Here is a 24,503-nt window from a genome sequence, read left to right on the forward strand (position 1 = left end):
TGTGCCATGACTGCTTGCCGTCCCTCCCGCACAGCTCCCTGTGATGTTATAGCTGGCAGATGGAATGCCTCAGCTCACCGGCGGCTGGAGCCTGGGCCTTCCTTGGGAGCGACAGGCAATGCAGAGGTGTTGTCAAACAGCTTTCTGGCCAAGTTTTCCCGTGGTGGTAATCTCGGGAACCGGCTGGCTGCTTTAGATGTCAAAATCTGGTCATTGCCCGACAGTTCAGTACTGCAGCGGACCACCCTGAGTGGCACCACGCTGCTGGTTTTGCCCCAGCGGGGCGTGATGGTACCTTGTGCCACAGATGTTTGTGGTGGTTTACATATTTTATCCCTGGCACTCTGCTATCCGGAAGCCTAGCTCCTCACTTCGAGGACACGGTCACAAAGCTCAGTCCTGCCGGGGCCGCCCTGAGTGGCACCACCACGGTGCTGGTTTGGCCCCAGCGGGGCGTGATGGTAGCTTTTGCCACAGATGTTCGTGGTGCTTTCCGCATTTTATCCCTGGCACTCTGCTATCCGGAAGCCTAGCTCCTCACTTCGAGGACACGGTCACAAAGCTCAGTCCTGCCGGGGCCGCCCTGAGTGGCACCACCATGGTGCTGGTTTGGCCCCAGCGGGGCGTGATGGTAGCTTTTGCCACAGATGTTCGTGGTGCTTTCCGTATTTTATCCCTGGCACTCTGCTATCCGGAAGCCTAGCTCCTCACTTCGAGGACACGGTCACAAAGCTCAGTCCTGCCGGGGCCGCCCTGAGTGGCACCACCACGGTGCTGGTTTGGCCCCAGCGGGGCGTGATGGTACCCTGTGCCTCAGATGTTTGCAGTGGTCTCGGTGTGTGGCAGGGTGGGTGTTCAGGATTGTGCATATCTACTAGATTACTCCTGCTTGATCTGTATTTTGGGACAGAGGGTATTGGGTTTGGGATCTTGGGAGGATGAGGATAGAGTATAACTGGGTTGCCTTTCATCAAGAAGGATGGGTACTGCCGCTGCTGATACAGCTGCTGCAGACATGGTAAACAGCTTTCATTTCTTGGATGCACAAAGATGAGGCCCTTGTAGGGCCTCGTTCCCTTTCTGATATGTCCTGCCTTAGCTTTGCCACCGCCATGGCCTGGGCTCCCTTGGTGTTCTGTGCCATGACTGCTGGCCGTCCCTCCCGCACAGCTCCCTGTGATGTTATAGCTGGCAGATGGAATGGCTCAGTTCACTTGCGGCTAGAGCCTGGGCCTTCCTTGGGAGCGACAGGCAATGCAGAGGTGTTGTCAAACAGCTTTCTGGCCACCTTTTCCCGTGGTGGTAATCTCAGGAACCGGCTGGCTGCTTTAGTTTTTAAAATCTGTTCTTTGCCCGACAGTTCATTACTGCCGGGGACCACCCTAAGTGGAACCACACTTCTGGTTTAGCCCCAGCTGGGCGTGATTGTACCTTGTGCCACAGATGTTTGTGGTGGTTTACATATTTTATCCCTGGCACTCTGCTGTCCGGAAGCCTAGCTCCTCACTTCGAGAACACAGTCACAAAGCTCAGTCCTGCCGGGGCCGCCCTGAGTGGCACCAGCACGGTGCTGGTTTGGCCCTAGCAGGGCTTCATGGTAGCTTTTGCCACAGATGTTCGTGCTGGTTTCCGTATTTTATCCCTGGCACTCTGCTGTCTGGAAGCCTAGCTCCTCACTTCCAGGACACGGTCACAAAACTCAGTCCTGCCGGAGACGCCCTGAGTGGCACCATCAGGTGCTGGTTTGGCCCCATCGGGGCGTGATGGTACCCTATGCTACAGATATTTCTGGTCGTCTGGGTGTTGTATCCTTGACACTCTCCTCTCCGGGAGCACTTCTCCTCATTTGCAGGACACTGTCACAAACCTCTGTCCTGCGGGGGGCCTCACTGTGTGGCACCACCACGGTGCTGGTTTGGCCCCAACGGGGCATGATTGTATCTTGTGCCACAGATGTTTGTGGTGGTTTACACATTTTATTCCTCGCACTCTGCTGTCCGGAAGCCTAGCTTCTCACTTCCCGGACACCGTCAGAAAGCTCATTCCTGTGGTGGGTCGCTATGAGTGGCACCGTCACGTGCTGGTTTGTCCTCAACAGGGCGTGATGGTACCCATTGCCATAGATGTTTGTGGTGGTTTCGGGTTGTAGCCCTGGCACTCTGCTGTCCGGAAGCCTAGCTCCTCATTTGCAAGACACTCTCACAAAGCTTAGTCCTGCCGGGGCTGCCCTGAGTGGCACCACCACGGTGCTGGTTTGGCCCCAGCGGGGCGTGATGGTACCTTGTGCCACAGATGTTTGCAGTGGTCTCGGTGAGTCGCTGGGTGGGTTTTCAGGGTTAGAGGCATCTGTTGGATTACTCCTGCCTGTTCTAGAACTTGGGACGGAGGGTACTCTGTTTGGGGATCTTGGGATGATGAGGATGGAGTATAACTGGGTTTCCCTCTATCAAGAATGATGGGTACCGCCGCTTCTGATACAGCTGCTGCAGACATGGTAAACTGCTTTCATTTCTTTGATGCACAAAGACTAGGCCCTTGTAGAGCCTCGGGTGCCTTGCCGTGATGTCCTGCCTCTGCGTTGCCACCACCATGGCCTGGGCTCCCTTGGTGTTCTGGTCCATGACTGCTGGCCGCCCCTCCCGCCTAGCTCCCTGTGGTGTTATAGCTGGCATATGGAATGGCTCAGCTAACCGGCTGCTGGAGCCTGGGCCTTTATTGGGAGCGATAGGCAACACAGAGTTGTTGTCATGCAGCCTTCTGGCCACGGTTCCCCGTGGTGGTAATCTGGGGAACCGTCTGGCTGCTTTAGTTTTTAAAATCTGTTTGTTGCTCGACAGCTCAGTATTGCCGTGGACCGCCCTTAGTGGCACCATGATGCTGGTTTTGCCCCAGCGGGGCGTGATGGTACCCTGTGCCACCCCCTGCTGTGGTCTGGGTGGTGCAGCCCTGGCACTCCGCCTTCCGGGCGCAGAGCTCCCCACCTCACAAACACCATCAGGTGGCTTCAACAGGCCCTTCCCAACCACACACAGCTGTGGCCCCACAAAGGCCTGAGGCCTTGGTTGTGTAACCTGCCGCATAGCGTACTGCCTTCTCTTTTTGTAGTTTCTGATTGCTTTCCCAGATGGGAATGAGGAAACTTGAACGCCGGCCTTTCTTTTATAGTCAGGGCTCCATTGACCCAGCTCCATTCTGACCCAGGCAGTGGGTGTAGAGCCAGCTGACCTCATAGTCAGCCTTGGCTCAGGCATGTGTGTTAGTGTTCGGGACGTATTTTCTTCAAACCAAAAATATTCAGAAGTTCTATAAGACGGGCTTGTCTGCTGTTATAGTCAGCTTCTCTAGCTATTGGAATAGCTTCAGATGACCAAACAAGGAAGGGTTAGGGATAGAGAGGACTGTGAGTCCAGGCAGTATATATATGGCTTCATCCTATAGAATTTCCAGGTTTTGGGCCCTAGCTCTACTGCTGTGAGGAGGAGTTCACATGGCTCATCACCTCACAGCTTTCTTCGTACTTGACAGAGTGTCTGTTGGACGAGGCAGATATCTGACAGGGATTCACTTGGAGTTAAGCTTTGGGTGGGAACTGGGTGAAACTGTGCTCCCAGCTCATGTTTTACTTATCACATTCTCAGGCCAAATGAAAAACACCCATCCCTTCAAGGCTGACATACAACTGGGTTTTACTTCACATGGTGAGACTGGATTTCTGAGCAAGGACCATGTCCCCGGGGGCCAGTTATGGGTGAACTTTCACTCACCTCAAATTGTAGAAGAAATCTCGGCAGCATGAAAATGTTTAGTGAGACTGTCAGCTCTTTTCTCAGAATGCAGGTCCTGTTTGAGATTTGTTGTAGGACGGGTACTTGTTCCTTAGGACTTTTGTTTTGGAGATTACAACAGTGAATGGTTTTCTTCCCTTAATAAGATACCTTCAACAGAAAGAATTTGATTCCTTAATCAAGGTGCATTCAATGATATTTGCCTAACCCTCACTGGCATCAAATGTCCACATTAACTTAATTTACTTACAGCTTAAGGAATTTCTTCTAAGGAGATTTTCACATGATTTAGAACATATTTACTTGGCGTATAAATTTTTATTTAATTCTAAATTTAGATATAAATGTTTATATTCTTATTTTCTTATATTCATCACCACTTTTGTATATATTAATGCTTTGTGGACAAGTGGGTTTGACACCCATTATGCTGCCATTCTCATATAGTACATTGTTCCTGCAATGTAGGACCGGCATGGAAAATATAGTAAGCGTTTTGTTTTGTTTTTTCACTTACAGGTGTGCATCTAAGAGTGACATGTTTTCTTTATGGGGCTTATGAAGTCAGTTTTGGGATCTTGACAAGTCAAGCAAGTGTTGTGAGGATGTAAATTTTAAAAGTAGCCATATCAGTTCAGGGATCAGGTGGATTAGCCACTGAAAGGGCCATTTTGGGGCAAGTGACCGTCATCATGCTGTCATAGAACTGACTCTTGGCGCTCTGCAGTGTGGAAAATGACTTCTTTCCTAACATGTAGTCCCATTGTGATTCCTCAGCAAATACCTGCGGTAGGGGCCTGTAGTCCCTGCTTGGGCCAAGGTTTGACTGAAAATTGGTAAGAGTGGTTGCTGCTTCTCTCTCTTGGCTGCCGGCAAGACTAGCTATGTTAGAAAGTTGATTTTAATGTATTTTCCCCCAAGGGATAAAGGTGCCTCACCAAAGGCCAGTTCTTGACTTGCGTTTATGGTCACTATTAATAATTATGCTGGTAGACAGGTGTAACGTAAGACTGTTCCAGGCAAACTAGGATGAAAGTTCACCCTAGCTCTAAGGCAGTACAGGTGGTTTCATCCAGTGCACTGACCAGAGGAGAAATGTTCTGTCATAAGGTGCACCAGGTGATGAATCAATGCCACACCCGTGCAAGGATCTCATCAACCACAGGTCACCAAGAACAACACAAGAAGAAATTCACCCAACCTTGGTTCAGGATGAGTTCCTTGTTGTGTCATAAATATTTTTTGAAATATGCTGAAACCTAACAAGTCTTCTGCAGAAGGACATACAGACATGTCAAATTTTGCAATTCCATAAACGTCTCAGTTTCCTTGAAGCCACTGATGGAAATATGAACCCTAGATTTATCAGCTCTATAAGGTGTGAACTACACAATATATTTTATTATTTTCATCAAAGTGTTAAAAACAGTTTAGGAGCACCGTGGCTGGGTGGCTCAACTGTTTGGAGAATCATCCCATACACTGAAAGATTACAGGTTTGGTCCATTGTCAGGGCACGTGCCTAGACCACGGTCCCGTCTCTAGTCAGGGCACGTATGGGAGACAACTGCCTGAGTTTTCTCTCTCTGATCACTGTTTCACTCTCTCTCTCTCCCTTCCTTTCTAAGATCAATAAACATATCCTCAAGTGAGGACTAAAAAATAAACTTAGGAGCACATAATTTATAGAATTTACTGACATAGTTATGATCAGAAACCTTTGTGTATTAGGTAATTAACAATATGTGTATGAACATAATTCATGAATGGTTACTTCAAATTCACTTCTGGGAATAGGCATCTCTGGCACCTTTGTGCTAATTGGAGGACCATTAAAGAAAATCATCAGAATTTAGTTTTCCTGATCTCAAGATTACTCCACTGGAGGTGGTAGTTTATAACAACAATCATCATTTGGTAATACTCTTTTTTATTCATCCAAGTAGATTTTTTAATAAAAAAAAATGCTTGCTAATAAAGAAACTACATATTTAACAGAAAAAACATTGTTAAAACTAGAAGTTATAGGCACATTGAGAGCGAGTGTTTATTTAATCCAAATTTTTTGTCTACTAATTTGGGCCTGGAGGAAAGTTGTGGAAATCCTGAAAAGTGTTCCTGCCGCACCCTGAACCCAAAGATTCCTCACACCCTGACCCATCTCTTCGCTGGGTGTGAAGGACCGCACACATTTTCATCCAATTTAAGGAATTAATTTAACATATCAATTAAACCAATTTCAATGAAATTATTTTAAAGTTTTTTTATTAATGATAATTTTAAATTGATCAATGGTTAGCTATCAATATGTCATAAATTTAAAAAATTCTACTCTCAAAATCTATACTGTTTCTAGTTCTATTCAAAAGGCATAAATATATCACATGTCTAGTAAGAAAATGTAATAGGGGACCTAAAATATAGTAAAGTACTTACTACATTTGACATTAGGTAATCTTATCTTAGAATGTAGGGTGTTGCTAGGGAAATAAATAGCACAAGTACTTTAAAAAGACATCGTTGCGAGATTTTAAAAACTTTTGATGTGTTTTCCTTAAAAAAGCAAAGGCATTCAGCCACCTCACTTATTCTGTGGGTGTTTCTTCACACTTTCAAGAGTTGACATAATATGCGTCCTCTTTATTGTCTTTCCTTCTCAGTTTACTGAAACGAGCTAACGAAAGCAGTACCTAATTAAGAGCCACACAAGTACCTAGCATTTTGGCTGGTAAAAAGCATGTGATCCTTCACGCTAACATTATGTTAGTTGTTTTACGGTAGCAATTAGATCCAATAGCCTTCCTGACCATGTATGTGAGGAGGGACCCAAAACACAGGAATTAGTTTGTAAAAAGTTGTGTATCTATTCTCACATATATAAACTTCGAAGTACTCTTCATTTGATGCAATACCCCTATTGAGACATTTTCCCCACTACTCAAAACAGTTTTTGAGCCCGACAGTTTTGATGCCTTTCAGTGGTGCTGCCATGTTTTGTTTCACCCCTTCCACATCAGGAAAACATTTTCCTTTGAGAACTTTTTTCATCCAGAGAAACAACAAACAAAAAAAGTCACTTGGGGCAAGATCAGATAAGTAGGGAGGGTAAGGTACTGGGGTCATGATGTTTTGGTCAGAAACTGCTGAACACTCAGAGCGGTGTGGGTGTTGTACTTTTAAATCATCCATCATGAAGTAGGCTAATGCATTGATTCTTCGAAATAAAAATCACTGAAGCTGAATGCAGCCTCCCACAACAACGCCAGCAGGTACACTGATACTAATGGCGTCCTAGGTCACCTAGAGGGGGAATCACATACTATAAGGGGAGTGCCTTCCAGAAGATAATTCTGTTTGTTGTCCCAGCCCTTCTTCCTGTGCTCCCTGCACACCCTTCTCCCTCAGGCGATCCCCACACCATTGTTCATGTTCTGGCTACTCCATTTCCTATACTGTACTTTACTTCCCCATGGCTGTGCTGTAACTACCTATTTGTACTTCTTAATGCCCTCATCCCCCACACCCTCCTCCCAACCATCAAAATGCTCTCTTTTCTTCTTGTTTACTTTGCTTTTTAGATTCAATTGTTGATACATATGTATTCTTATCCACTTTATTGTTCATTCATTTTTTAAATTTCATTGTTTCTCAATTACAGTTGTCCCAATTTTCCCCCCATTGCTCTTCTGTGCCCCGCCCTCCCTCCCACCACAGTCTATATTTTGATGTTCTTTTTCTTAAGTCCCTTGAACACGATGATGCTGAACTCTTTTATATCTTTCTTGTTTGGCTATCTTGATGGTAGCTGGAGGATCTGCTAGGTGATGAATGGCTGGGTGGTTATTCAGGTTTGGGGGCGTCTTGTGGATTCCTGATGCCTGTTCCGGAAACATCAAAAAGTAAAAAAAAAAACCAATAACAACAAAAAAAAACACAGAATGGGCGAAAATATTTCCAAATCATATACCTGATGTTGGTCTCATATCTAGAATATAGAAAGAACTGTTACAACGCAACAACTAAAGAACAATTTTAAACGTCAAGTACTTCACGCCTGAGTGGGGCATCCCCTAGGTCAGTCTGGAGGCTTCTGCCTACCGACGCAGAGCGCTGTCGGGACCCGCCGTTACAACCCAATGCAGCCTCTTGGAAGCGGCCTTCCTCTAGGCCTATGACCGTCCTGGGGGACAGCACAGACAGGTCCCCTAGAAAGCCCCAAGCTCCTCTTCTGCCAGCCCTGCCCACCGCTAGCAATCTGTCCACGCCCCCTACTCCGCCCTCCAAAGGATTTCAAAGATGGAGGCGGCGGCTCAGTAAATCGCTTTCCCTGTTCACCCACCTCCATGGAGATCGAAAGGGGACCTCGCCCACCCCAGACGGTTCCGCAGGAAGACAGGATCCTTGCAGACCAAGAGCAAGCAATACTGACCACAGTGTCTAGGATGGGGGGGCCTTCTTGGGGTTTGAAGTGTCTTTCTCCCCTCGCTCGCCTACTTCTGCTGAAGCCCTGGCCATTTTCTGGGTGCCTGCCTCCTGCGGAGCAGGCCTGTCTGCTGCTAACGGGAGCTCTCCGCGAAGCGGTGGAGGAGAGACTGCTTTGGGGCCTTCCTTCTGTGTGTTGGGGGGTGGCGGGGAAGACAGGGGGTGGAAAGCAAGACCTCCCGTGTCCTGGCTTACGCTGGACTTGCCACAGCTGAGTGTAGCGCGGCTCCCCCGCGGTTAAGGTGCTGCAAAATGTGACTCCCCACAACGAGCTCCTTGGGGAGGGCAATGCACGGTTACCGAGTCCAGGGGATGCAGCGCCTGGGAAAAGGATTCGAACCCCCCACTGTGGCGTCAGTGCCAGCCTTGCAACGGACACCGGCCAACCGCCCGCGCTTCCGCGCGCCCCGAAGTACCCCAACCCGAAAATCCAGCGCTTACAACTGACACCGGCCAACCACCCGCGCTTCCGCGCGCCCCGAAGTACCCCAACCCGGAAATCCAGCGCTTACAACCGACAGGGGCCAACCGCCCCCGCTCCACTCATAAGTATCCCATCCTGTAAAGCCTGTGCGCATTACCAGCCTGTGGATGCCATCAGACCGGGTCTGCCGGATTATCACAAAATTATAAAGCAGCCTATGAACATAGGTACTACCGTGCTTCCTCCAAGATAAGAGTGTCTTATATTAATTTTTGCTCCTAAAGACGCGCTAGGTCTTATTTTAAGGGGATGTCTTATTTTTCCATGATCAAGAATTCCCATTTATTGTTGAATAAAAAATCAACATTTATTAATATACTGGAGTCATGTCATCACAAACAGCAGCATAACCAGCCAAACTATGAATTCCATCAAGAATTTGGGGGGAGCTGTAGCAATGACTGCCACTGGGTCTTATTCTCAGGGGAGGCCATATATTTCTAACCTTGAAAAGAATTGCACTAGGTCTTATTTTGGGGGGATGTCTTATTTTGGGGGAAACGGTATATATCTAAAAGGAGACCTGAAAATAACCATTACAGGGCTGCTTCCGCATGTATGCAGGATTTTAATACCATGTTCACCAACTGTTATACCTACAACAAACCCACTGATATGTCCTGATGGCACAAATGCTGGAAAAGATGTTTCTACAGAAAGTGCCATCAAAGCTGCAAGAGGAATAAGAGCTTATAGTCACCATCCCTAAGAACGGCCACAAGAAGGGGGCCAAATTGGCAGCACTCCAGGGCAGTATCACAAGTGCCCATCAGGTGCCTGCTGTCTCTTTCTGTATCTCACATATCCCTCCATACTCCACCTCCTGAAATATCTACCACTGCCCTCAACATTCCTTCAGACATCAGTGATTCAGACTCAGGCTAAGGGGCCAGGCCAGATGGATGAGGAGGGTCCACAGGACCAGACCCTTAAGATCACGCTGCCCTGCTCCTCCTTCCCTTGCTGTGACACTTCTTCATCTCACCCCTTCCCCCACTGTAGGAGCTCTGGCCCTGCAGTGGGGAGGGGTGCAGGGACATTTACTGAAGGAGACACACAATGGACACAGTAAAGTTGAGTTCCCAGCCCCACAGACAATGACCTCTTGGGTGTAGAGCTCCCATTCAGAATGTCTGGGACAGGGGAGGTAGGTGGTGTGAGTGGGCAAAGATCCTGATAGGGGGCTACCTGAAACCATAGCTGCCCTGTTCACTTGTAAAGATCCAGGTGTGAGGTTGGCTACTTCTAATAGATTTGAAGCTAGGAAAGACTGAAGGGGATGGGGCCGTGGTCACTCTCGACCTCCATGGGAAGGGAAGAAAGGGGAGTTCAGTTTTATGGTGACTTTTTTTCTATTCTGTTTTCCCTTTTTCTTTTCTATGTGGGGACCCTGAGGGTTTCTGTCATCTCCCATTTGGTCCTCTGAATAGTCTGTCTTTAATTAATTTTTTAAAAAAGAAGATATACAAACGGCGAACAAGCACACAAAATGATGCTTAACATCATTAGTCATTAGGGGAATGCAAATTAAAATGACAGTAAGATACTATTCTATACCCACTAGGATAGCCATAATAAGGAAACGAAAAATAACGAATGTTGGCGAGAACACGGAAACACCAGAGCCCTCACTCATTGCTGGTGGAAATGTAAAATGGCATAGCCACTGTGGAAAATAGTTTGGTGGGTCTTTACCAAGTTAATCTTAGAATTACAGTATGTGTCTAAAAGATAATTTGTAAAAAAATGTTCATAACAGCTCTATTTGCAGTAGTCAAAAGGTGGAAACAACCCAAATATCCATAATGAATGAATGGATAAACAAAATGTGGTAGATTTATACAATGAAGATAGTTAGCTACCAAAAGGAACGAAGTACTGATACATGCTACATGCATGAACCCTGAAAATATAATGTTAAGTTAAAGACTCCAGACACATAAGGCCACATATTATGTGATTCCATTTATATAAAATATCCAGAGTAAGTAAATCCATAAAGATGGAAAGCAGATCAGCAGTAGGCAAGGGCTGGTGAGAGGAGGGCAAGATGGGCAGGGAATACTTATAGGGTACAAGTTTCCCTCTGAAGTGATGGAAAAGTTCTGGAACTAGGTAGCGATAATGGCAGCACAACATTACGAATGTAATTGATGCCCTGAATTTTACACTTTAAAATGCTAAATTTTTTTATCACATGTATTTTTCTCAATAAATACAAATAAAAAACACAGGACTGTTTCAGAGGACATAAAAGGAGCTAGAGAGGTGTGAAGTTATATCAGGTGTCTGTGGGATTGAGAACAAGCAGGTGAAAGCAGTTGCATGAAGAGCTCAGAAAGCAACCTCATACTCTCATACTGAAGAGCTTTGAACATCATATTAAAGAGTTGGTACATTACTCTAGAAATAATAAAGAACCACTGAAGAGTTTTAAGCAACAGGATAAATTGATCTGAAAGTTCTAAAACTTTGTAACGCCTTCTTGATTGTGATACCTAAACGGCAATCAGAAGCTCTCTTTCATTGAGTTTCATTTGTAAACTTGATTAAACTGTCTCCTCCTCTTTCCCAGGAAGCCAGGACTCAAAAGTCTTCTCCTAGTGTAAAATCTTTTCTATCACCTTAAACTGCGAGCCAAAAGAAGCAGCCAGACTTGTGGCCATCGCTAGAAGCATTTTATGAACAACGTTTTACTGCCCCTCTTAGGAGACATTTTACAAGAGGAAAGGCTTGCCTCCCTAAGCAATGAGTGGATTGAAGGCCTGGACTATTTTAAAAGAAAAACTTTTTCATAGAAATATTTCCCCTGCTCCCAGGCAGCTCTGAGGCCTTGTCCCAGTTGTGGGATGATCCTTTGGGTGTAAGCACAGAAGCCAGAAAGTCAGCTCTGCCGCCTGTAAGTCTGGCATGTAAGGCGTATAGCTCTATCTTTAATCAAAACCACAGACAGTTGGCACTTTGGGCACTCCAAGAATGCAGGCAGGAATTCTCTATGTTCTAACCCTGATCAAAAGCTCACTTGAACCACCTGATGTTGAGAGGCTTAGGGAGAGCCATCGGTAACTCTGCTCTCCTGGATAAGCACAATTCTATTGGAGTCAGATGAGTTCATAACTCTCACAGAGGCCTCATTACCATAGCTCCCAATTTGTAGGCCTTGCGTGCATTGTAAGTTCATATAATAGCTTCAGACTCAAATGCAGCTTACAGATTGCATATCATGGAACTTCTCAGCCTCTATGACTGTGTGAGCCAATTCCTTTAATAAATCTCCTCTTATGTATCTCTGTGTATATGTCCTATCGGTTCTGTTTCTCTGGAGAACAACCCTAATACACCCTTAAAGGAAAAATTGACTGAAGTCCTTCCATAGCAAACATCCTGCACAGTGCTGGGCACATGGACAGTTTGTGACTTGACCCTCGTTTTAGTCCTAAGTGTGTGGGCTTCTCTAGGAAACAGATATATACGTTTCTCCCACTTGATTTAAATTATCCTTGAGTTCATAAATAGCACTTCTTTTGTCAATGCCTAACAGGTCATCCTACTTACATATAGGATTTCTACATAATTAGTTACTAAATTTCTGTCAGCCTCTCCCCACTTTGCAAAGTAAGGCCGACCTTCAATGCATCCAAGTGAGTCATTAATGCTTACCTCTGTGTGCCAGATACTCCAAACTGCTGGAGTGAAGTGGGAACAGACATGGTGACAACTGGGGACTTTATACAGAGCCAGAAATGTTGTGGGGTACCTATTAATCATGACTGAGTTTTTGTTTTGGCCTGCATCCATTTTAGACCTCACTATTTTAAGTCTATTATAGTCTTCCTACTTAAGGCCACTCACATGGGAACATTTCTCTCCTCCCTGAACTGTCATCAGGCTGTAAGGCAGCCTGAGATCCTCCACACAGTGGGTACGGTTGGCTGCAACCTGCTCTGCAGACTCAACTCTCTCCAAGGCCAGTTCAAGGTATAGATTTGGACAGAGGTAGGAGGAACCCTCTGATTTTGCCTTGGTTTCCAACCACGGAGCCCTGGGCTTTGAGAATGATTATTCTTGATTTTAAAAGTTAATCATTTTATCTTGTTTACTCTGAATTAGTTTTTTACTTACTTGTTCTTAATGGAGAAGGTGGGTAATTAATTGGTATCCCAGAAGGCCACTAGGCTTAGAAGAGGTCATTTCTGTACTGGCTCAATTTCACCTTCCAAAAGAGTTTTTTTTATGACCCCATGGGCAAAAATGGACATAGAGGCAGAGTGAACATTGTACGCTGTAGTTCTAAGTCCTCCTCTCCCTAAACACACATACAAAGTCTGCAGTTCAGAAGGCAGATCGCAATATAGAATATCCAACGTATCTTATGGACCATCAGGCCTCCATTTCTTCCCCAACTGACGAAAGTGAGATTCTATTAAAGCAGGGGTCCCAAACCTCTGGGCTATGTACCGGTACCAATCCAGGACTGTCAGCAACCAGGTCACATAGAAGGAAGTGAGCTTGAATGTAATGCGCCTGAATTACCCCCAAACCATCCCCCCGACTCTGTCCTTGGAAAAATTGACTTCCACAGAACTGGTCCCCAGTGCCAAAAAGGTTGGTGACCACTGTAAAAACCAGAAGGAATATGGGAGGAGAAAAGGTTAAAAGCCATATAAAGTGGGAAGTAAATTTAACCTTAGCAGAAATAAAATTCCTAATCCTGGAAATGTGATGTGAAAGCTGGATGGTCATGGCAAGGAGCTCTAGGTGGGATCTACAAATTAGTGAGAAAAGTCATGATTCTCTGTGAGCCAGGTACATTACTCAGGAGTGGGCTGGGCGGAGGAGAGCAAAGGGGGGTAAACTTGGATATGTAATAGAACAACAATAAAATATTTAATTTTAAGAAAGGAAGAAGATACCAAGATGCTGTCCAGCCCAAGTATAGCCTAGACTGGCTTTCTTTCCCCATAAAGCATGAGAGGCCACCAGGTGTCAGTGAAAGCAAGAAAATAGAAACAAGTCCTTGAGTTGGTCAGTTGGTTGGTTTTAAAGTAGCTTATCTAAATTTACACTGGGAGACAACATTCTGGACATGTTTGAGATTAAATAACAGTAACAGGAATATCAAATACAGAAATTTAAAAATGTTGTAAAAAGGTTAATGAACACTATAATAAATTTTCCTCATAATATCAGAAAATATCTAATTTAGTTAACCGATGCTATGTTTAAGAGGGAAGAAACAATGGTTTCTATTGGTGAGACAGGCAGCCAATGGCAAACTGACTTTAATAAACTTGACTGTCAGGTGCATTCCCACCTGGGATCAGCACAGGCATCTTGTGAAATGGACAGCTATTCAAGGCCCACAGCTATTAATTCATTCCAAGCACTTTTAGCTGGCTTTCCCACATTCCCCACAAGAATAATCTTGCTTCGGATTCTTATGAGCAAACTTAGGAAAGGCTCTGACTTTTGGGGGAATTGTCTTCTGCCACAAAGAATCAAGTAAAAACAATCAACTCCACTTTACCTGTATGGGACCTAAATTGATCATGCTTAGACAAGATTCCTCACCTCTCCCCAAATTTTATCTCTGTCTACTTGAGAAGACAAGGTTTTCTTGTGGGGGCTTTACCTGCACTTGTATTGAATTAGCCATGTTAGTGAGAACTAGCTGCCTTTCTTTGCCTCAAAAACAAAATTATTCCTGAGGAAATAAAAACCTATATTTGTATACCATTTTATGCTTATAAGACAACACTTTCACCCATATTTAATAGGAACAGGAATCCTGTTATGTAGGTTCTTGTGTGATCATTTTGTTTTTTAGATTCAAGTGTTGATAGATATGTATTTTTAGCCATTTTACTGTTCATTCATTTTTAGAATTTTATTGTTTTTCAATTACAGTTGTCCAAATTTTCCCCACCTTGCATTTCCGTGTCCCGCCCTCCCTCCTCGCAAGACTATATTTTGATCTTCTTTTTCTTAAGTCCCTTTAACACGGTGATGGTGAACTCCTTTAGTTCTTTCTTCTTTGGAGTATCTTGATGGTAGCTGGAGGATCTGCTAGGTGATGAGTGGCTGGGTAGTTTTTCAGGGTTGGGGGCGTCTGGTGGATTCCTGATGCCTGTTCCAGAAATTGGGGTGGGCGGAAGGTACTGGGTTGGGAAACTTTACAGGACGGGGATATAGGACCACTGGGTTGCCCTCAAGTAAGAAGGATGGGTACTGCTGCTGCATGATACAGCTGCTGCAAAGATGCTAAATTGCTTTCATTTCTTTGATGCACAAAGACTAGGCCCTTGTAGAGCCACGGGCGCCTTGCCGTGATGTCCTGCCTCTGCGTTGCAACCGCCAGGGCCTGGACTCCCTTGGTGTTATGTGCAATGACCGGTGGCCGCCTCTCCAAACAAGCTCCCCGTGATATTATTCCTGGCAGATGAAATGCCTCAGCTAACTGGCTGCTGGAGCATAGGCTTACACTGGGAGCGACAGGCAGCACAGAGGGGGTATCATTCATTCTCCTGGCCATTGTTCCCCTTGGTTGTAATATAGGAAACTGAGTGGCTACCTTGATTTCTAAAGCTGCTCATTGGTTGAGAACTCAGTCCTGCCAAAGACTGCCCTGAGTGGCACCACCACGTTGCTGGTTGGGATGCAGCGAGGCGTGATGGTACTCAGTGCCACAGATGTTTGTGGTGGTCTGGGTGTTGTAGCCCTGGCACTCTGCTGTCCGGAAGCCTAGCTCCTCATTTGCAGGACACAGTCACAAAGCTCAGTCCTCCCTGGGGCTGCACTGAGTGGCACCTCGTTGCTGGTTTGGGCCCAGCGGCGCATGATGGTACCCTGTGCCACAGATGTTTGTGGTGGTCTGGGTGAGTGGCTGGGTGGTTGTTCAGGGTTGGGGGCATCTGAAGGATTACTCCTGCCTGTTCTGGAACTTGGGGCGGAGGGCACTGGGTTTGGGGATCTTGGCAGGATGAAAATGGAGTATAATGGGGTTGCCCTCCATCAAGAAGGATGGGTACTGCAGCTGCTGATACAGCTGCTGCAGACATGGTAAACTGCTTTCATTTCTTTCCTGCACAAGGACTAAGCACTTGTAGGACCTCGTTGCCTTGCCGTGATGTCCTGCCCCTGCATTGCCACCGCCATGGCCTGGGCTCCCTTGGTGTTCTGTGCCATGACTGCTGGCCGTCCCTCCCGCCCAGCTCCCTGTGGTGTTATAGCTGGCAGACGGAATGCCTCAGCTCACCGGCTGCTGGAGCCTGGGCCTTCATTGGGAGCGACAGGCAACTCAGAGGTGTTGTCATGGAGCCTTCTGGCCACGTTTTCCCGTGGTGGTAATCTGGGGAACCGGGTGACTGCTTTAATTTTTAAAATCTGTTTGTTGCTCGACAGCTCAGTACTGCCGGGGACCGCCCTGAGTGGCACAACGCAGCTGGTTTGGCCCCTGCGGGGCGTGATGGTACCCAGTGACACAGATGTTTGTGGTGGTCTGTGTGTTGCAGGCCTGGCACTCTGCTGTCCGGAAGCCTAGATCCTCACTCCCAGGACACGGTCAGAAAGCTCACTCCTGCTGGGGGCCGCCCTGAGTGGCAACACCTCATTGCTGGATAGACCCCAGCGGGGCATGATGGGACCCTGTGCCACAGATGTTTGTGGTGGTTTCGGGTTGTAGCCCTGGCACTCTGCTGTCCGGAAGCCTGTCTCCTCACATGCATGAAAATGTCACAAAGCTCAGTCTTGCCGGGGGCCACCATGAGTGGCACCACCACATTGCTGATTTGGCCCCAGTGGGGCGTGATGGTACCCTGTGCCACAGATGTTTGTGGTGGTTTGGGGTTGTAGCCCTGGCACTCTGCTATCCGGAAGGCTAGCTCCTCACATGCATGAAAATGTCAGAAAGCTCACTCCTGCCGGGGTCCGCCCTGAGTGGCACCACCTCGTTGCTGATTTGGCCCCAGTGGGGCGAGATGGTACCCTGTGCCACAGATGTTTGTGGTGGTTTCGGGTTGTAGCCCTGGCACTCTGCTATCCGGAAGCCTAGCTCCTCACATGCATGAAAATGTCACAAAGCTCATTCTTGCCGGGGGCCGCCATGAGTGGCACCATCACGTGCTGGTTTGGACACAGTAGGGCGTGATGGTACCCTGTGCCATAGATGTTTGTGGTGGTTTCGGAATTGTAGCCCTGGCACTCTGCTATCCGGAAGCCTAGCTCCTCACATGCATGAAAATGTCAGAAAGCTCACTCCTGCCGGGGTCCGCCCTGAGTGGCACCACCTCGTTGCTGATTTGGCCCCAGTGGGGCGAGATGGTACCCTGTGCCACAGATGTTTGTGGTGGTTTCGGGTTGTAGCCCTGGCACTCTGCTATCCGGAAGCCTAGCTCCTCACATGCATGAAAATATCAGAAAGCTCACTCCTGCCGGGGTCCGCCCTGAGTGGCACCACCTCATTGCTGATTTGGCCCCAGTGGGGCGAGATGGTACCCTGTGCCACAGATGTTTGTGGTGGCTTCGGGTTGTAGCCCTGGCACTCTGCTATCCGGAAGCCTAGCTCCTCACATGCATGAAAATGTCAGAAAGCTCACTCCTGCCGGGGTCCGCCCTGAGTGGCACCACCTCGTTGCTGATTTGGCCCCAGTGGGGCGAGATGGTACCCTGTGCCACAGATGTTTGTGGTGGTTTCGGGTTGTAGCCCTGGCACTCTGCTATCCGGAAGCCTAGCTCCTCACATGCATGAAAATGTCAGAAAGCTCACTCCTGCCGGGGTCCGCCCTGAGTGGCACCACCTCGTTGCTGATTTGGCCCCAGTGGGGCAAGATGGTATCCTGTGCCACAGATGTTTGTGGTGGTTTCGGGTTGTAGCCCTGGCACTCTGCTATCCGGAAGTCTAGCTCCTCACATGCATGAAAATGTCACAAAGCTCAGTCTTGCCGGGGGCCGCCATGAGTGGCACCATCATGTGCTGGTTTGGACCCAGTAAGGCGTGATGGTACCTTGTGCCATAGATGTTTGTGGGGGTTTCAGAATTGTAGCCCTGGCACTCTGCTATCCGGAAGCCTGTCTCCTCACATGCATGAAAATGTCACAAAGCTCAGTCTTGCCGGGGGCCACCATGAGTGGCACCACCACATTGCTGATTTGGCCCCAGTGGGGCGTGATGGTACCCTGTGCCACAGATGTTTGTGGTGGTTTCGGGTTGTAGCCCTGGCACTCTGCTATCCGGAAGCCTAGCTCCTCACATGCATGAAAATGTCAGCCAGCTCACTCCTGCCGGGGTCCGCCCTGAGTGGCACCACCTCGTTGCTGATTTGGCCCCAGTGGGGCGTGATGGTACCCTGTGCCACAGATGTTTGTGGTGGTTTGGGGTTGTAGCCCTGGCACTCTGCTATCCGGAAGCCTAGCTCCTCACATGCATGAAAATGTCACAAAGCTCAGTCTTGCCGGGGGCCGCCATGAGTGGCACCATCACGTGCTGGTTTGGACCCAGTAGGGCGTGATGGTACCCTGTGCCATAGATGTTTGTGGTGGTTTCGGAATTGTAGCCCTGGCACTCTGCTATCCGGAAGCCTAGCTCCTCACATGCATGAAAATGTCAGAAAGCTCACTCCTGCCGGGGTCCGCCCTGAGTGGCACCACCTCGTTGCTGATTTGGCCCCAGTGGGGCGAGATGGTACCCTGTGCCACAGATGTTTGTGGTGGTTTCGGGTTGTAGCCCTGGCACTCTGCTATCCGGAAGCCTAGCTCCTCACATGCATGAAAATGTCACAAAGCTCATTCTTGCCGGGGGCCGCCATGAGTGGCACCATCACGTGCTGGTTTGGACCCAGTAGGGCGTGATGGTACCCTGTGCCATAGATGTTTGTGGTGGTTTCGGAATTGTAGCCCTGGCACTATGCTATCCGGAAGCCTAGCTCCTCACATGCATGAAAATGTCAGAAAGCTCACTCCTGCCGGGTTCCGCCCTGAGTGGCACCACCTCGTTGCTGATTTGGCCCCAGTGGGGCGAGATGGTACCCTGTGCCACAGATGTTTGTGGTGGTTTCGGGTTGTAGCCCTGGCACTCTGCTATCCGGAAGCCTAGCTCCTCACATGCATGAAAATGTCAGAAAGCTCACTCCTGCCAGGGGCCGCCCTGAGTGGCACCACCTCGTTGCTGATTTGGCCCCAGTGGGGCGTGATGGTACCCTGTGCCACAGATGTTTGTGGTGGTTTCGGGTTGTAGCCCTGGCACTCTGCTGTCCGGAAGCCTGTCTCCTCACATGCATGAAAATGTCACAAAGCTCAGTCTTGCCGGGGGCCACCATGAGTGGCACCACCACATTGCTGATTTGGCCCCAGTGGGGCGTGATGGTACCCTGTGCCACAGATGTTTGTGGTGGTTTGGGGTTGTAGCCCTGGCACTCTGCTATCCGGAAGCCTAGCTCCTCACATGCATGAAAATGTCAGCAAGCTCACTCCTGCCGGGGGCCGCCCTGAGTGGCACCACCTCGTTGCTGATTTGGCCCCAGTGGGGCGAGATGGTACCCTGTGCCACAGATGTTTGTGGTGGTTTGGGGTTGTAGCCCTGGCACTCTGCTATCCGGAAGCCTAGCTCCTCACATGCATGAAAATGTCACAAAGCTCAGTCTTGCCGGGGGCCGCCATGAGTGGCACCATCACGTGCTGGTTTGGACCCAGTAGGGCGTGATGGTACCCTGTGCCATAGATGTTTGTGGGGGTTTCGGAATTGTAGCCCTGGCACTCTGCTATCCGGAAGCCTAGCTCCTCACATGCATGAAAATGTCACAAATCTCAGTCCTCCCGGGGACCGCCCTAAGTGGCACCTCATTGCTGGTTTGGGCCCAGCGGGGCATGACGGTACCCTGTGCCACAGATGTTTGCGGTGGTCTCGGTGAGTGACTTGGTGGGTGTTCAGAGTTGGGGGCATCTGTTGGATTACTCCCGCCTGTTCTGGAATTTGGGGTGGAGGGTACTGGGTTTGGGGATCTTGGGAGGATGAGGATGGAGTACAACTGGGTTGCCCTCCATCAAGAAGGATGGGTACTGCCGCTGCATGACACAGCTGCTGCAGAGATGCTAAACTGCTTTCATTTCTTTGATGCACAAAGTCTAGGCCCTTGTAGAGCCTCGGGTGCCTTGCCGTGATGTCCTGCCTCTGCATTGTCACCATATATATGGTTTCATCCTATAGAATTTCCAGGTTTTTGGCCCTAGCTTTACTGCTGTGAGGAGGAGTTCACATGGCTCATCACCTCACAGCTTTCTTCGTACTTGACAGAGTGTCTGTTGGACGAGGCAGATATCTGACAGGGATTCACTTGGAGTTAAGCTTTGGGTGGGAACTGGGTGAAACTGTGCTCCCAGCTCATGTTTTACTTATCACATTCTCAGGCCACATGAAAAACACCCATCCCTTCAAGGCTGACATACAACTGGGCTTTACTTCATACGATGAGACTGGATTTCTGAGCAAGGACCATGTCCCCGGGGGCCAGTTATGGGTGAACTTTCACTCACCTCAAGTTGTAGAAGAAATCTCGGCAGCATGAAAATGTAGTGAGCCTGTCAGCTCTTTTCTCAGAATGCAGGTCCTGTTTGAGATTTGTTGTAGGACGGGTACTTGTTCCTTAGGACTTTTGCCTTGGCGATTACAACACTGAATGGTTTTCTTCCCTTAATAAGATACCTTCAACAGAAAGAATTTGATTCCTTAATCAAGGTGCATTCAATGTTATTTGCCTAACCCTCACTGGCATCAAATGTCCACATTAACTTAATTTACTTACAGCTTAAGGAATTTCTTCTAAGGAGATTTTCACATGATATAGAACATATTTACTTGGCGTATAAATTTTTATTTAAATCTAAATTTGGATATAAATGTTTATACTCTTATTTTCTTATATTCATCACCACTTTTGTATATATTAATGCTATGTGGACAAGTAGGTCTGACACCCATTATGCTGCCATTCTCATATCGTACATTGTTCCTGCCATGTAGGACAGGCATGGAAAATACAGTAAGCATTTTGTTTTGTTTTTTCACTTACAGGTGTGCATCTAAGAGTGACATGTTTTCTTTCTGGGGCTTATGAAGTCAATTTTGGAATCTGGACAAGTCAAGCAAGTGTTGTGAGGATGCACATTTTAAAAGTAGCCATATCATTTCAGGGGTCAGGTGGTTTAGTCACTGAAAGGGCCATGTTGGGGCAAGTGACCGTCATCATGCTGTCATAGAACCATCTCTTGGTGCTCTGCAGTGTGGAAAATGACTTCTTTCCTAACATGTAGCCCCATTGTGATTCCTCAGCAAATACCTGCGGTAGGGGCCTGTAGCCCCTGCTTGGGCCAAGGTTTGACTGAAAATTGGTAAGACTGGTTGCTGCTTCTCTCTCTTGGCTGCCGGCAAGACTAGCTACATTAGAAAGTTGATTTTAATGTATTTTTCCCTAAGGGATAAAGGTGCCTCACCAAAGGCCAGTTCTTGACTTGCATTTATGGTCACTATTAATAATTATGCTGGTAGACAGGTGTAACGTAAGACTGTTCCAGGCAAACTAGGATGAAAGTTCACCCTAGCCCTAAGGCAGTACAGGTGGTTTCATCCAGTGCACTGACCAGAGGAGAAATGTGCTGTCATAAGGTGCACCAGGTGATGAATCAATGCCACACCCGTGCAAGGACCTCATCAACCGCAGGTCACCAAGAGCAACACGAGAAGAAATTCACCCAACCTTGGTTTAGGATGAGTTCCTTTTTGTGTCACAGATATTTTTTGAAATATGCTGAAACCTAACAAAAGTCTTCTGCAGAAGGACATACAGACATGTCAAATTTTGCAATTCCATAAAAGTCTCAGTTTCCTTGAAGCCACTTATGGAAATATGAACCCTAGATTTATCAGCTCTTTAAGGTGTGAACAACACAATGTATTTTATTATTTTCATCAAAGTGTTAAAAACAGTTTAGGAGCACCGTGGCTGGGTGGCTCAACTGTTCGGAGAATCATCCCATACACCGAAAGATTACAGGTTTGGTCCCTGGTCAGGGCACGTGCCTAGGTCACGGTTCCGTCTCTAGTCAGGGCACGTATGGGAGACAACTGCCTGAGGGTTCTCTCTCTGATCACTATTTCACTCTCTCTCTCTCTCCCTTCCTTTCTAAGATCAATAAACATATCCTCAAGTGAGGACTAAAAAATAAACTTAGGAGCACATAACTTATAGAATTTACTGACATAGTTATGATCAGAAACCTTTGTGTATTAGGTAATTAACAATATGTGTATGAACATAATTCATGAATGGTTACCTCAAATTCACTTCTGTGTATAGGCATCTCTGGCACCTTTGTACTAACTGGAGGACCATTAAAGAAAATCATCAGAATTTAGTTTGCCTGATCTCAAGATTACTCCATTAGAGGTATTAGTTTATAACAACAATCATCATTTGGTAATACTCTTTTTTATTCATCCAAGTAAATTTTTTAATAAAAAAAAACACTTGCTAATAAAGAGACTACATATTTAACAGAAAAAAAATTGTTAAAACTAAAAGTTAAAGGCACATTGAGGGCGAGTGCTTTTTAATCCAAATTTTTTGTCTACTAATTTGGGCCTGGAGGAAGGTTGTGAAATTCCCGAAAAATGTTTCTGCCCCACCCCGAACCCAAAGATGCCTCACACTCTGACCCATCTCTTCGCTGGGTGTGAAGGACCGCACACATTTTCATCCAATTTAAGGAATTAATTTTACATATCAGTTAAACCAAGTGCAATAAAATTATTTTAAGGTTTTTTATTAATGACAATTTTAAATTGATCAATGGTTAGCTATCAATATGTCATAAATTTAAAAAATTCTACTCTCAAAATCTATACTATTCCTAGTTCTATTCAAAAGGCATAAATATATGTAGTAAGAAAATGTAATAGGGAACCTAAAATATAGTAAAGTACTTACTACATTTGACATTAGGTAATCTTATCTTAGAATGTAGGGTGTTGCTAGGGAAATAAATAGCACAAGTACTTTAAAAAGACATCGTTGCAAGATTTTAAAAACGTTTTATGTGTTTTCCTTAAAAAAGCAAAGGCATTCAGCCACCTCACTTATTCTGTGGGTGTTTCCTCACATTTTCAAGAGTTGACATAATATGCGTCCTCTTTATTCTCTTTCCTTCTCAATTTACTGAAACGAGCTAACGAAAGCAGTACCTAATTAAGAGCCACACAAGTACCTAGCATTTTGGCTGGTAAAAAACATGTGATCCTTCACACTAACATTATGTTAGTTGTTTTACGGTAGCAATTAGATCTAATAGCCTTCCTAACTATGTATGTGAGGAGGGACCCAAAACACAGGAATTAGTTTGTAAAAAGTTGTGTATCTATTCTCACATATATAAACTTCGAAGTACTCTTCATTTGACACAATACCCCTATTGAGACATTTTCCCCACTACTCAAAACAGTTTTTGAGCCCTACGGTTTTGATGCCTTTCAGTGCTGCTGCTATGTTTTGTTTCACCCCTTCCACATCAGCAAATCATTTTCCTTTGAGAACTTTTTTCATCCAGAGAAACAAACAACAACAACAAAAAAAGTCACTTGGGGCAAGATCAGATAAGTAGGGAGGGTAAGGTACTGGGGTCATGATGTTTTGGTCAGAAACTGCTGAACACTCAGAGCGGTGTGGGTGTTGTACTTTTAAATTACCCATCATTAAATAGGCTAATGCGTTGATTCTTCGAAATAAAAATCACTGAAGCTGAATGCAGCCTCCCACAACGACGCCAGCTGGTACACTGATACTAATGGCATCCTAGGTCACCTAGAGGGGGAATCACTATAAGGGGAGTGCCTTCCAGAAGATAATTCTGTTTGTTGTCCCAGCCTTTCTTCCTGTGCTCCCTGCACACCCTTCTCCCTCAGGCGACCCCCACACCATTGTTCATGTTCTGGCTACTCCATTTCCTATACTGTACTTTACTTCCCCATGGCTATGCTGTAACTACCTATTTGTACTTCTTAATGCCCTCATCCCCCACACCCTCCTCCCAACCATCAAAATGCTCTCTGTTCTTCTTGTTTACTTTGTTTTTTAGATTCAATTGTTGATACATATGTATTCTTATCCATTTTATTGTTCATTCGTTTTTTAAATTTCATTGTTTTTGAATTACAGTTGTCCCAATTTTCCCCCCATTGCTCTTCCGTGCCCCGCCCTCCCTCCCACCACAGTCTGTATTTTGATCTTCTTAAGTCCCTTGAACACGATGATGCTGAACTCCTTTAGTTCTTTCTTGTTTGGCTATCTTGATGGTAGCTGGAGGATCTGCTAGGTGATGAATGGCTGGGTGGTTATTCAGGGTTGGGGGCGTCTTGTGGATTTCCGACGCCTGTTCCGGAAACATCAAAAAGAAAAAAAAAACACAGAATGGGCGAAAATATTTGCAAATCATATACCTGATGTTGGTCTCATATCTAGAATATAGAAAGAACTGTTACAACGCAACAACTAAAGAACAATTTTAAACGTCAAGTACTTCACGCCTGAGTGGGGCATCCCCTAGGTCAGTCTGGAGGCTTCTGCCTACCGACGCAGAGCGCTGTCGGGACCCGCCGTTACAACCCAATGCAGCCTCTTGGAAGCGGCCTTCCTCTAGGCCTATGACCGTCCTGGGGGACAGCACAGACAGGTCCCCTAGAAAGCCCCAAGCTCCTCTTCTGCCAGCCC

The sequence above is a fragment of the Furipterus horrens genome, unplaced genomic scaffold, assembly GCF_987537825.1.
Source record: "Furipterus horrens unplaced genomic scaffold, mFurHor1.1.pri manual_scaffold_7, whole genome shotgun sequence".
NCBI classification, from domain to species: Eukaryota; Metazoa; Chordata; class Mammalia; order Chiroptera; family Furipteridae; genus Furipterus; species Furipterus horrens.